Raw genomic sequence first — 13,649 nt, 5'->3', positions numbered from 1 at the left:
TATGTGGCATAAGTGCAGATAAATACACACTTGCATACTTTGTTCATGGGAATGTAAAATATATTTTTTATATAAAACTTCTCTCACTATGGGGAAATTTGGAAACGTTTATTTAAAAAATAACTATGGGTATACCATTTTGGCTGGGAAATTTTACTTCCAGAAATTTATTTTTCTCCACATACATGCACATGTGTGCAAATACAAATTTTTGAAGCTATTCACTGTGTCACTATAGTAAATAGCTGTTAAAATGATACTTATAGCTGACGCTCAAACAGCACAAGTTTGAACAGGACAGGTCCCCTGACTTGCAGACTTTTTTTCAGTAGTGAATACTATAGCACTATGTGACCTATGGTTGGTTGAATCTATAGATGCAAATTGTGGATACAGAGAAACCAAGTATGCATAGGTTATAAATGGATTTTTAGATTCTATGAGGGTCAAAGCCCCAACCTCTACATTGTTCAAGGGTCAACGATATGCCCTTATATGTTCTAGCATTGAATAATCTTAACTAAATATCCTCCAGGGGAAAAAAATAATAACAAGATATAGAATGGTCTATATAATATACTACATTGTATAAAGAAAGGATATAGCAGAATAGTTAGGCCTAGCTCGGATGCCTAGGCTTTGCCACTTGCAAATTTTAAGTTCCTCAGTTTATCAATATGTAAGGTGGGCATAGGTCAGAACACTGTTGCAAAAATTAAATAAATTAATATATAAGTAAGGCAAAGGCTATTAGTTGATCCCCAAATACATTTCCTCTTCACTCTGGTACACACTAGACAATATTTGCAGCCTCTGTTTACAGTGAGATGAGGATGTGACTGAATTCTAGTCAGCGATTGGCAGGCATGGCCCATTAAAGCCTCTTACATTATGTCTTCTGTGCTCTTCGTCCTTTTGCCAGGTCAGTCTCATGCCACAGCCTGGAGACTGCAAAGCCTGTCTATGGAGGGTTCCTTCAAGATTGACTGTGCTCACCACATATACATTGATGACTTTAGATAGCATTCTGTTGGGTTTGAAGAATAATAACTTTTTAAGGTCAATTGTTATGGAAGTCTCTTACTATTTGTTGCCATTACCAAAATGATTACTGTTTCAGTTATTAGCACATATATCTGAAAGATACATAAGAAATTAATAACCGAGTTTGCCTCTTGCAAAGGGGATGATGCAACCTTTTAAACATCTTGAATTTTGTGCATCTGCATGTCCTGCAGATGTCACATCCATGTTAGTGAATAGCTTGAACTGTGTTATGATCAATTAGCCTTGAAGTCTCAGAGTCATAACACATCAGTGTTTACTTTCTCATTGACATCAGAGTCTGATGTGGCCCAGAAGACTCTACTGCCTGCAGCACTTCCACAAGGTGACTCAAGAAAACAGACTGCTTCCATCTGCCAACTCCTTCATTTACCGCAGTACCCATGGGAGAAAGAGGGATGGGAAAGGCACAGCCTGTCTTAACTGCAATCATGATTGCATTTCAGCGACATGACCCCAATGGGATGTGGTAACAGGGCAATGTAGTTCAGCCATGTGCTCTGAAAAATTAAAGGTCTTGATGAACACTTATGCTCCTGCACGATGTCTTGGGAACTCTGACAATAAGGAAGAAATAGGCTGAGGGCACTTTCTTAGTCATTTGCCATCTCACCATGCATGTTTCTTTTAACAGATTTAGGAAATGGCTCCTAGTACAGCAGTGCAAAGCTTAGGCCATTCTGGGTCCATCAAATAACTAACAATAATGACAAGCATTAGAGTTTATGATCTTTATATTTTACACTCTGTGGGAAGTATGCATTCTATTTTAATCTCTCTCTTCAGTATGTCAGCAAATTTGGAAAACTCAGCAGTGGCCACAGGAATGGAAAAGGTCAGTTTTCATTCCAATTCCAAATAAGGGTAATGCCAAAGAAAATTCAAACTACCATTCAGTTGCACTTATTTCACATGCCATCAAGGTTATACTCAAAATCCTTCAAAAAATAATAATAATAAAATAAATTTTTAAAAAAATCCTTCAAGTTAGGCTTCAGAAGTACCTGAATCAAGAACTTCCAAATGTATAAGCTGGCTTTCAAACAGACAGAGGAATCAGAGAGCGTATTGTCAATGTTCATTGGATGATGGAGAAAGCAAAGAAAGTCCAGAAAAACATCTACTTCTGCATTATTGACTATGAAAAATATTTTACTTGGTGGATCACAACAAACTGTGGAAACTTCTTAAAGAAATAAGCATGCCAGACCACATTACCTGTTTCCTGAGAAACCTATATGCAAATCAAGAAGCAACAGTTAGAACCAGACATGGTACAAATGACCAGTTCAAAATTGGGAAAGGAGTATGACAAGACTGAATATTGTTAACTATTTAGTTAACTTCTATACAGAATACATTATGTGGAATGCTGGGCTGGATAAACCATAAGCTGGAATCAAGACTGCCAGGAAAAATATCAACAACCTCACATATGCAGGTGATACTACCTTAATGCAGAAAGTGAAGAAGAACTAAAGAGCCTCTTGATGAGTGTGAAAGAAGAGAGTGAAAAAGCTGGCTTACAGCTCAACATTCAAAAAAACCAAGATCTTGGCATCCAGACCGATCACTTCATGGCAAATAGAAGGGGGAAAAGTGGAAACAGTGACAGATTTCATTTTCTTGCACTCCAAAATCACTACAGCCGGTGGCTGCAGCCAATAAACTTAAATACCCCCGTTTCTTGGAAGGAAAGCCATGACAAACCTCAGTTCAATTCAGTTCAGTTCAGTCATTCAGTCATGTCTGATTGTTTTCAACCCCATGGACTGCAGCACATCAGGCCTCCCTGTCCATCACCCACTCCCAGAGTTTACTCAAATTCACGTCCATTGAGTGGGTGATGCCACCCAACCACCTCATCCTCTGTCATCCCCTTCTCCTCCCACCTTCAATATTTCCCAGCATCAGGATCTTTTCAAATGAGTCAGCTCTTCATATCAGGTGGCCAAAGTATTGGAGTTTCAGCTTCAGCATCAGTCCTTCCAATCAATATTCAGGACTGAATATTCATGAACAGTATAAAAAACAGTATAAACAGTATGAAAAACCTAGACAGCATATTAAAAAGCAGAGATATCACTTTGCTGACAAAGGTCTGTATCATTTAAGCTATGGTATTTCAATAGTCATGTATGGATGTGTGAGTTGGATCGTGAAGAAGGCTGAGCACCAAAGAATTGATGCTTTCAAATTGTGGTGCTGGAGAAGACTCTTGAGAGTTCTTTGGACTGGAAGGAAGTCAACCCAGTCAATTCTAAAGGAAATCAACCTTGAATACCCATGGAAGGACTTATGCTAAAGCTCAAGCTCCAATCCTTTGGTCACCTGATGTGAAGAGCCAGCTCATTGGAAAAGACCCTTATGCTGGGAAAAATTGAAGGCAAGAGGAGAAGGGTGTGACAGAAGATGAAATGATTAGAGATAGCATCACCAACTCATTGGACATGAATTTGATCAAACTCTAAGAGATAGTGGAGGAAAGGGGAGCCTGATGTGCTGCAGTCTGTGGGATTACAGAGTTGGACATGACTTGGAGGCTGAACCACAGCAATGGTGTTAGAGCATGTTCTACTTTCATTATTTTACATTAACTGTCCAGTTTTCCCAGCACAGAGTAATGATAGTAAAATGAATCAAAATCTTGGAAAAGGATGGAGGCACAGATCAAGAAGATAAAAGAAATGTTTAACAAGGAGCAAGAACATTTAAAGAACAAAAAGCAATGAAAAATACAATACCTGAAATGAAAAATACAACAGGAAAAATAAATAGCAGAAAAGCAAGTGAGTTAGAAGACAGAGTGTAGGAAATCACTGCCACAAAACAGAATTTTTTAAGTATTTTTAAAAATGAGGACCATCTCAGAGACCTCTGGGAAATATTAAATGCACCAATATTCATATTATAAGAGTCCTGTGTGTGTGTGTGTTAGTCACTCAGTCATATCCGACTCTCTGTGACCCCATGGACTGTAGCCCTCCAGGCTCTTCTGTCCATGGGATTCTCCAGGCAAGAATACTGGAGTGGGTGAAGACAAATAAAAAGGGCTTGAAAAAACATTTAAAGATATGATAGCCAAAAACTTCCCTAACCTGAGACAGGAAACACTCACTCAAGTCTAAGAAGTACAGAGAATCCCATACAGGATAAACTCAAGGAAGAACATGCTGAGACTCACATTAGTCAAACTGACAAAAATTAAAGACAAAGAAAAAATATTAAAAGTAACAAGGGAAAAGCAACAAATAACATAGGAGGTATTCTCATGATTTTGGACATAGGAGAGCAGTCAGAAATATTTGCTTTGACAGAAACCTCATCAGGGAGCTAAGAACCAGTATTACATGTAATGTCTATTGATTTACTGATACTATCTTTTTTTTTTTTTAACTGAAAGATAATTGCTTACAGAATTGTGTTGGCTTCTGCCAGAAAAGCTCTGGGACTGAAAAATTCTAACTTACATTTGTCTTTTTCATTTGCTATCTCATTTTTTAAAATGATTAAAGTCTATATTGTCAATTATAATATATAATGCAATTTTTAATACTGCAAATGGCCACGTTCCCACTGACAATTTTAGTGGGCCATCCCCTGATGGAGGGTTTTGGGTGAATTTGGCATCTCCCCCCACCTTCATCATTGTAGAGTGATGATGGATGGGCTGAGTCAGAAAGAGTCTGTTTAGGGAAAGAGGGGCAGGCAGTAACATTCTCCTTGGATAAACTGTAAACACCTCATATCTGCCAGTAGAAACAACAGGACCCAGACATGTGCAATGGAGTGACGCCTTGGAACCTGGTGGCTTGTCATCACAGAGCTCAGTCCTAGATGTTCACAAACCTGCCCTTCTGGTTTCTGGGGTTACAGGTGGGACGCCTGTGCATGTGAAATTTACTCCCTCAGTCTGGTCTCAGATTGTCACTCCACTTCCCAGCCTTTGGTCCAGAGCCTATTTCCCACCAACCTGGCTGGGCCTCTGGGGCAGGACACCGTGGCACTGTGACTGAAGTAGGGGGCAATGGTGAGGAGTCCAAGAGCATTGAGCTTTGCTTGATAGGTGGTGTGAGACCAATTTCTTAGGGCTGAGTTTTGGACAGGGGTCTCCAGTACCCAGGGCACTGTGTGTATCTCATCCCAGGATGCTCCTGGGGACCACCCTAGAACTCCCAAGACGCTACTGGACTGGGCTTCCTCTGGGAAGACTATGGCGGCAGCAGTGTTTCAGGCCTTACTCTGCCATTCCCTGAGAGGCCCTGATTTCTCACAGAATCCCAGTCCATCTGCTCCCTGCCCCATTATCAGGAGAGCTTGGTCCTCCCACACATTCCAAGTCTGCCGGCTCCAGCTGAGCTGTGTTTGCCTGCATGCATGCTAAGTCGCTTTAGTCCTGTCTGACTTTTTGCTACACTGTGGACCATAGCCTGCCAGACTTCTCTGTCCATGGGATTCTCCAGGCAAGAAAAAAGAAAAAAAAAAGGAAGGTGGAAGAGTAGTTCCTGGTTTTTAGGTCACAAATTCCTTCGAAATAATGTATTACCTATTCCAAAACATAAATACATTTTCTTCTTTTTTTAATTTTTAATTTTCGTTTTAAGACATGATATTGAAAGTCAAATACAAATACTGATCTTTGGATCACACTCTCTTTCTATGGCAGAGGCTTTTCTTGCTGTTCTCTCCCCATTTCTCTGCCCCAGTGTAGCTAGGCAGAGCCAAGTGACTACTGCTTACCAAAGGGCTGTAAGCAGAATTAACTTGTGTAATTTCCAGACCAATAAGAGCCAGTGCATAGCTCTCTCTCTTTTTCTGCCATGGGGACCTGGAAGCCTCCTGTTTTGGATGGCAAAGCTACAAGATGCTGAGGCCTGGACTTTGAAGAACCATTTGGAAAGGAACTACTCTAGAGAGTCATCAGATCTGGAGTGCATTTTGCACAACTGAGAGATAAACTTTTATGTTAAGTCACTGGCATTTAAAGATGTGTTTGTTACCACAATCTAACTTAGCCTAAACTGACTAAGCTACCTCTAATTTCTTTCCAGAAGTTTCAACACACATTTATTTTATTTCAGTAAACATTGATTGAGTGTCTATTATGGACACCAGGGCTTCCCTGGTGTCTCAGCTGGTAAAGATTCCTCCTGCAATGCGGGAGACCTGGGCTCTATCCTTGGGAAGATCCCCTGGAAAAGGGAAAGGCTACCCACTCCAGTATTCTGGCCTGGAGAATTCCATGGACTATATAGTCCATGGGGTCACAAAGAGTCAGAAATGATTGAGTGACTTTCACTCACTTCACTACAGACAAAGCATCTACTAGACTGCTGCTGCTAAGTCGCTTCAGTCGTGTCCGACTCTGTGCGACCCCATAGACAGCTTCCTACCAGGCTCCTCTGTCCCTGGGATTCTCCAGGCAAGAACACTGGAGTGAGTTGCCATGTCCTTCTCCAATGCATGAAAGTGAAAAGTGAAAGTGAAGTCACTCAGTCATCCGACTCTTAGCAACCCCATGGACTGCAGCCTACCAGGCTCCTCCATCCATGGGATTTTCCAGGCAAGAGTACTGGAGTGGGGTGCCACTGTCTTCTTCGATCTACTAGACAGATAGCTGCAAAGATTAATAAAACATAATCCTTCTCTTGAAGGTCAGACCAGAGAAGGAGACAGACAAGTGAACATGAGGTAGAGATACATTTAGCTCAGATTAGGACAATACTCGGAGAAGGCAGTGGCACCCCACTCCAGTACTCTTGCCTGGAAAATCCCATGGATGGAGGAGCCTGGTAGGCTGCAGTCCATGGGGTCGCTAAGAGTCAGACAGGACTGAGCGACTTCACTTTCAATTTTCACTTTCATGCACTGGAGAAGGAAACAGCAACCCACTCCAGTGTTCTTGCCTGGAGAATCCCAGGGACGGGGGAGCCTACTGGGCTGCCATCTATGGGGTTGCACAGAGTCAGACACGACTGAAGTGACTTAGCAGGACAATACTGGAAAGTCTCCACAAGGAAGTGTTTTCTAAAGAGCCATAGTTAGATTTTTTTTTTCTAGTTTTTTGCTTTTTACAGAGGAAATTATTTATCAAATATTTTCTATTCAGTTGGAATCTGACATGTATGGAAATACTGACTTCACAGTTTTTAGAATTTTAATTTCTGTACATAACCAGGAATAAACATAAAATTCTTATCAGCTTCCATTGTGGAGCTAAATTATTGTGAACCCCATCCTTGATATGCATTTAACATATATATAATCTCTCTTTGCACATTTATTTAATATGCTTCTAGAGCATATGCCTATATCCTTTATTTCTATTTTTTGTATAGATTGTGGCCCCACATCAACACAGCTTAGACTGTCTGTAGTATTTAAGTTATATGGCTCAACCATTTAGGATAGTGGCCAAGAACTTGGGTTTTGGAACCTGCTTTCCACTTTTCAGAAAGGCCAGATCGACCTTAATTAGGTATATGACCATAGGAAAATTACTAAAATCAATGTGCTTCTATTTCCTCACCTGTGGAGAGGATAGTTTAATGGAACTACCTCACAGAGATGTTAATTAGATGGCTATTGACTACATTCCCCAAACTTTACAACTTCCAGTTATAAAATAACTTTGTTATTTTTGTAACTTTACTACAAGGCAAGATTCAGTATCTAATTTTAGGATGGAACTATAAATTTAACTGAAAACAGAGTTACTACCACCTGCAAACAACCTCTGCAGAGTTAACAAGACAACAAATAACAATATGCATAATATTAACTATGAATAATTTATCAAATATTTACTGCTCTATGTGGACTGTATACATCAACTCATTTAATTCTCATTACCAACGGGGAAAAGGGGAGTGAGATGAATTGGAAGATTGGGACTGACATAGATACACTACTATGTAGAAGACAGATAACTAACAAGAATCTACTGTATAGAATAGGGAACTCTACTGAATGCTCTGTGGTGATCCAAACAGGAAAACTGGAAAAAGAGTGGATATATGTATATGTATGACTGATTCATTTTTCTGTACAGCAGAAGCTAACACATTATAAAATAGATCTACTCCAATGAAAACATTTTAAAATTTTAAAAATAACTGTTTTAAAAATGCAATATCCTTGTATAGGGATATACTATAATTAGATTTATCACGGTGATCAGTGTGACATGTATAGAAATACCAGATCAACATGTTCTGTAACAGGAACTTATATGGTGCATTGTAGGTCAATTATATATATATTTTTTGAAAGACTTTTTTTTCCTTTTTTTTTTTTAACTTTACAATATTGTATTGGTTTTGCCATACATCAACATGAATCCGCCACGGGTGTACACGTGTTCCCAATCCTGAACCCCACCTCCCAGCTCCATCCTCATACCATCCCTCTGGGTCATCCCAGTGCACCAGCCCCAAGAATCCTATATCCTGCATCTAACCTAGACTGGTGATATCATGGCATCTTGTTGCATTGCTTCATGGGAAATAGATGGGGAAAAAGTGTCAGAGTTAATTTTGGGGGTTCCAAAATCACTGTAGATGGTGACTGCAGCCATGAAATTAAAAGACGCTTATCCCTTGGAAGGAAAGTTATGACCAACCTAGAAAGCATATTGAAAAGCAGAGACATTACTTCGCCAACAAAGGTCCATCTAGTCAAGGCTATGGTTTTTCCTGTGGTCATGTGTGGATGTGAGAGTTGGACTGTGAAGAAGGCTGAACACCGAAGAATTGATGCTTTTGAACTGTGGTGTTGGAGAAGACTCTTGAGCGTCCCTTGGACTGCAAGGAGATCCAACCAGTCCATTCTGAAGGAGATCAGTCCTGGGTGTTCTTTGGAAAGAATGATGCTAAAGCTGAAACTCCAGTACTTTGGCCACCTCCTGCAAAGAGCTGACTCATTGGAAAAGACCCTGATGCTTGGAGAGATTGGGGGCAGGAGGAAAAAAGGACGACAGAGGATGAGATGGCTGGATGGCATCACCGACTCAATGGACGTGAGTTTGAGTGAACTCCCGGAGTTGATGATGGACAGGGAGGCCTGGCGTGCTGCAATTCATGGGGTTGCAAAGAGTCAAACTGACTGGGTGACTGAACTGAACTGGACTGAGTGTTAGTGAAAATAACAGGTGAAATGAGAATTAGAACTCAAAATTCCTGACTCGATAAAATAGGCTTAGTGGACATTAACTTCAACCATACAAGACTCAAAATACTGTACTGAAGGAAGTTATAGAGGAAAATAGATCAATTGAGAAGCTATAATCCTGGAAACTAAGAACTCTGAATCTGGCCTTTATTTTCTCTATCCTAAAGTTCAAGTCAATTTACTATTTTAGGATTTTTTATTCTCTAACTATAGAAAACCAAAGAGCTTTATAAAGCTATTAATCCCACCTGCTTCTTGGGGATGCAGTAATAGTGTAAAGTTCTTTGAAATGGCAAGTGCTAAAAGGAAAAATATCTGATTCGATGTTCTATTCCTATTTCAACGCCAAAGTCCAATGCTGTAAGTTAAGGACAGAATGAAATCACTTGCAATCAAATAGTTGCTCAACTGTATCTCCTTATATGAAATCATTTAGTTACTAGGATATGGAACTACTACAAAAAGAAATGATTACCCTGAATGTTCAGAAGATAGGCTGACATTCTTCCCTTCACTTTCTATTAACTTGTACATTTGGCTCTTAACATTATTCCAAACCTTCTTAGATTTAATGATATATTTGTACACTTGTGTTTATCTGTCTGTGAAAACTGAAAGAAGCTGGGAGCTCAAAGAATCTGAGAAACCCACCCTTTCTTGTTTTCACAGAAGGAATTCCAGTCTTTTTAAGATATTTTTTCAGAAAGTTTCCTTCTGCTTCACTTAAAATAAAAATCTAACATCAGTATATTATAATATTATCAGTGTATTATAATAAAGGAAGATGAATGATATAAGCATTTTAAAGTGGTTGATCTATCCAGTTTCTAAATATTCACTGTGATGCCACTGAAAAATCTGGAGTCCTTCCTTGTATAGTTCTACTGTGGGTACCAGCCACAAAGCTGCCAAGAGTTTACAGGACTTTTACCTTCTAGCCTGTGACCTAATGAAATGGCCACTTCTGTACTATTTGCAGAAATACAGAGAGCAAATCATCATCCTCAGACTTCAAGAGTTCCATATTTTTCTCTATGGTTAATTTGTAATTTATCTCCTAAATATGGAATTGATAGTAAGATCGATTGTTTCAAGAACAGCCAAATAAGGAAGACAGGGAGCAGTTTAGGATGCACAAAAGGTTCCTGACTTGGCAAACAAGAACACCCTGCTTAGAACATTCTAAATAATTCAGAACAGAGAGTAGGAGGTGAAAGTATAGGAAAAGAGAGACTGAATAGGTGTTTGTGTACATTGTAAGTACGAATATAAAGAATAATCAGTGTAAATGAGTTTAAACCTTAATCTGTTGGATATTTGAGGAAGAGAACAACAAAAATATGTGTTTTAGGAGGATCAGTTCAGTTGAGTTCAGTCACTCAGTCATGTCCGACTCTTTGTGACCCCATGAATCACAGCACACCAGGCCTCCCTGTCCATCACCAACTCCCAGAGTTCACTCACATTCACGTCCATCGAGTCAGTGATGCCATCAAGCCATCTCATCCTCTGTCATCCCCTTCTCCTCCTGCCCCCAATATCTCCCAGCATCAGAATCTTTTCCAATGAGTCAACTCTTCACATGAGGTGGCCAAAGTACTGCAGTTTCAGCTTTAGCATCATTCCTTCCAGAGATATCCCAGGGCTGGACTCGTTCAGAATGCAGTGGTTGGAACTCCTTGCAGTCCAAGGGACTCTCAAGAGTCTTCTCCAACACCACAGTTCAAAAGCGTCAATTATTCAGCTCTCAGCTTTCTTCACAGTCCAACTATCACATCCATACATGACCACTGAAAAAACCAGAGCCTTGACTAGAGGGACCTTTGTTGGCAAAGTAATGTCTCTGCTTTTCAATATGCTATCTAGGTTGGACATAACTTTGCTTCCAAGGAGTAAGCGTCTTTTAATTTCATGGCTGCAGTCACCATCTGCAGTGATTTTGGAGCCCCAAAAAATAAAGTCTGCCACTGTTTCCACTGTTTCCCCATCTATTTCCAATGAAGTGATGAGACCAGAGGCCATGATCTTCATTTTCTGAATGTGGAGATTTAAGCCAACTTTTTCACTCTCCACTTTCACTTTCATCAAGAGGCTTTTTAGGTCCTCTTCACTTTCTACCATAAGGGTGGTGTCATCTGCATATCTGAGGTTATCAATATTTCTCCCAGCAATCTTGATTCCAGCTTGTGCTTCTTCCAGTCCAGCGTTTTTCACGATGTACTCTGCACAGAAGTTAAATAAGCAGGGTGGCAATACACAGCCTTGAAGTACTCCTTTTCCTATTTGGAACCAGTCTGTTGTCCCATGTCCCGTTCTAACTGTTGCTTCCTGATCTGCATACAAATTTCTCAGGAGGCAGGTCAGGTCATCTGGTATCCCCATCTCTTTCAGAATTTTCCACAGTGTATTGTGATCCACACAGTCAAAGGCTTTGGCATAGTCAATAAAGCAGAAATAGATGTTTTTCTGGAACTCTCTTGCTTTTTCCATGATCCAGCAGATGTTGGCAATTTGATCTGTGGTTCCTCTGCCTTTTCTAAAACCAGCTTGAACATCTGGAAGTTCATGGTTCACGTATTGCTGAGGCCTGGCTGAAGAATTTTGAGTTACTTTACTAGCGTGTGAGATGAGTGTAATTGTGCAGTAGTTTGAGCATTCTTTGGCATTGCCTTTCTTTGGAATTGGAATGAAAACTGACCTTTTCCAGTCCTGTGGCCACTGCTGAGTTTTTTTAATTTGCTGGCATATTGAGTGCAGCACTTTCACAGCATCATCTTTCAGGATTTGAAACAGGTCAACTGGAATTCCATCACCTCCACTAGCTTTGTTCATAGTGATGCTTTCTAAAGGCCCACTTGACTTCACTTTCCAAGATGTCTGGCTCTAGATTAGTGATCACATCATCATGATCATCTGGGTCGTGAAGATCTTTTTTGTACAGTTCTTCTGTGTATTCTTGCCACCTCTTCTTAATATCTTTTGCTTCTGTTAGGTCCATACCATTTCTGTCCTTTATCGAGCCCATCTTTGCATGAAATGTTCCCTTGGCATCTCTAATTTTCTTGAAGAGATCTCTAGTCTTTCCCATTCTGTCGTTTTCCTCGATTTCTTTGCTTTGATCGCTGAAGAAGGCTTTCTTATCTCTTCTTGCTATTTTTTGGAACTCTGCATTCAGATGCTTATATCTTTCCTTTTCTCCTTTGCTTTTTGCCTCTCTTCTTTTCACAGCTGTTTGTGAGGCCTCCCCAGACAGCCATTTTGCTTTTTTGCATTTCTTTTCCGTGGGGATGGTCTTGATCCCTGTCTCCTGTACAACGTAACGAACCTCATTCCATAGTTCATGAGGCACTCTATCTATCAGATCTAGGCCCTTAAATCTATTGCTCACTTCCACTGTATAATCATAAGGTATTCGATTTAGGTCATACCTGAATGGTCTAGTGGTTTTCCCTACTGTTTTCAATTTAAGTATGAATTTGGTAATAAGAAGTTCAAGATCTGAGCCATAGTCAGCTCCTGGTCTTGTTTTTGCTGACTGCATAGAGCTTCTCCATCTTTGGCTGCAAAGAATAAAATCAATCTGATTTTGGTGTGGACCATCTGGTGATGTCCATGTGTAGAGTCTTCTCTTGTGGTGTTGGAAGAGGGTGTTTGCTATGACCAGTGCATTTTCTTGGCAAAACTCTATTAGTCTTTTCCCTGCTTCATTCCTCATTCCAAGGCCAAATTTGCCTGTTACTCCAGGTGTTTCTTGACTTCCTATTTTTGCATTCCAGTCCCCTATAATGGAAAAGACATCTTTTTGGGGTGTTGGTTCTAAAAGGTCTTGTAGGTCTTCATAAAACCATTCAACTTCAGTTTCTTCAGCATTACTGGTTGGGGCATAGACTTGGATAACTCTGATATTGAATGGTTTGCCTTGGAGATGAACAGAGATCATTCTGTTGTTTTTGAGATTGCATCCAAGTACTGCATTTTGAACTCTTTTGTTGACCATGATGGCCACTCCATTTCTTCTGAGGGATTCCTGCCCACAGTAGTGGGTATAATGCTCATCTGAGTTAAATTCACCCATTCCAGTCCATTTTAGTTCACTGATTCCTAGAATGTCGACTTTTACTCTTGCCATCCCTTGTTTGACCACTTCCAATTTGCCTTGATTCATGGACCTGACATTCCAGGTTGCTATGCAATATTGCTCTTTACAGCATCGGATCTTGCTTCTATCACCAGTCACATCCATATGTGAACCTATATTCAGTGTAGCATTATTCACAATAGACAAGATATGGAAGCAATGTAAGTTCCCTACTGAAATATGAATAATGCTACAGTATACATATAAAATAGAATATTACCCAGCCATAAAAAGGATGAAATCTTTGCATTTGCAGCAACATGGCAGACCTAGAGGA

This window comes from Capra hircus, chromosome 12 (genome assembly GCF_001704415.2).
Source record: "Capra hircus breed San Clemente chromosome 12, ASM170441v1, whole genome shotgun sequence".
Taxonomy (NCBI): domain Eukaryota; kingdom Metazoa; phylum Chordata; class Mammalia; order Artiodactyla; family Bovidae; genus Capra; species Capra hircus.
Note: the sequence above shows the minus strand (reverse complement) of the source record.